Here is a 2,241-nt window from a genome sequence, read left to right as displayed (position 1 = left end):
AAGTAGTAGTGCTCCCATTATTCACATTTTTATAACATTCAAAATTAACATCACAAGCACTCCTTAGTTCATAAAAAAAGAAAAAGGGGGAAAAAAATTATATATGTATGTATATATGTATATATGTACATATGTATGTATGTATGTATGTATTTCACTTTCTGTGACCTGAATGAAGCAGGTGGGAATGCATTTTCAGTGTTGCTACCAGGGAATTTCTATAAATTAGAAATACATCACAGTGGATGTATACTGCTATATTGCCAATTTATATGCATTTGTTAATACACTGATTACTTCATATAAAATGTTTAAGTAATCAAACAGAAATGGATGGGTAGAAATACAAGGTATATGCATGTAGGTATAGAGCAGTTGAACCTAAAGGATAATTTCAGTAATGTGGTTCCTTAAAAGGGAATTTTGTATAAGTAAATATACCTTTAATGGTGTTGACCATTCTCATCCCATGAATATTAGCATTTGCAAAGGGAATGTTTGATGCTGGTTTGGGCAACTTTTCATGCCATGTGTAGATGGAATGCTAAAATAATTAAGGCAAGGCACATGCATCCATGCATACCTACACACAATATATTCTCTCCAACCCAAGCACTAAACATGAAATGAGTAGTACCTGATTTCAAACTTGAAATTAATGGTGCAACATAAGAGATACACCTCAATATAGTAAAGTATGAGACACTATAATCTTCAGAATATTAAAGAGAAAACAATCTGGGAGGGAAAAAAAGAAAAAGAAACACACACACACACACACACACACCACACACACACACACACACACACCCCCACCACACACACACACACACACACACACACACACACACACACATATATATAAAGATAGAGCCTTTATGTTTCTCAATATCAAAGATATTCAATGTACATGAAAACTGTGGAAACTGACTTCTATTCATTATTTAACTGTAATGTAAATTAATTTACAAAGAGTTTAATCTTCAGGCTGTATACCAAATGAAAACATTCAGACTACACCCACCAAATATTCTTGGTTATGATAAAAAGCCTAGGTTTTGTTTAAGTGATGTAAAACTGTTCATTTGTAATTTTGCTAACTATCCACTATAAAACTGTATCAAGTGGCACAACAGCTTCCACACTCTGAGTTCCAGCAAAGGCTAACAATTCTCCATAACAAACACTATCTTTAACAAAACAAGTAAAACTAGTTCCAAAATTGACAATGAACTACCATAGATCCCACAAGATCAATCTTCCCAAACATGAGGATGGAAGTTTTTCTGCCTTTTTATTACAACTATAATTATGTCACTATCATTATTAACATTATCATCACCATCACTACATAATATACCCATATACTACAAGTTCCCATACGTAAACTTCTAATTCATTATTATTGTTAACAATAATAAAATGGAAAAAAAAAAATCTTTGATGAAATTTAAAGAATTGGGGTAACAAGCGAGAGGTCAGGTAGGTGACTAGGGGGCTTCAGGAGCCATCAATTGTAAAATTAATTAATATAAGTCTATAATGTACAAAACACAATTCCAACATCAACCGGCTAAGAAAATCATAGAGAACCCATGCTGATAATATAAATATCATGTCAATATTCTCTCACATGTTCTATATCTGAATACCCAAAACGAGCTAACCAATTAGTAACCTTTGAAACACGTGATATTGTTTTTAAATATATAATATTTTAATCCGCACTGGCAAAAAAATGTTGAAAAAAAAATTATCTTAAGACCGATACCCATACCTAAGGTTTGATTTGGTTCTGGATTACTTAATGACAAGGAAATATATCAATCTATTGGCAGGATAACGCTTTTTAATCTTATTTATAATACACCCAGAACTATGCTACATCCAATTTCTACCACTACATTGTCATCATGGAATAATTTCACTACACAACACAACAATACTAATCTCTAACACTAGTATCTTATAACTATCCCTCCATACAGACATGGCCAAATGCAGACTTTGGTTAATGTTTATTGGTATTGATGCACTAAGCTAGTTGCCACATTGAAAGATGGTGATTCCTTGTAGTAGAGACTAAAAAGTTGCAGTCGTTGGTATACGAAATAATCGCAAGACATCGACAGTAACATAAAAAAAAAAATAAAAAAAAAAACAAAGATTCACAGACACTCTGCTCATCAGCCCAAGTCCACGCAGCACTCTAGATTTTTCAACTCTATCTAGCATACTAAG

The sequence above is a fragment of the Penaeus monodon genome, chromosome 10, assembly GCF_015228065.2.
Source record: "Penaeus monodon isolate SGIC_2016 chromosome 10, NSTDA_Pmon_1, whole genome shotgun sequence".
Lineage (NCBI taxonomy): Eukaryota > Metazoa > Arthropoda > Malacostraca > Decapoda > Penaeidae > Penaeus > Penaeus monodon.
This window is presented reverse-complemented; position numbering follows the sequence as displayed.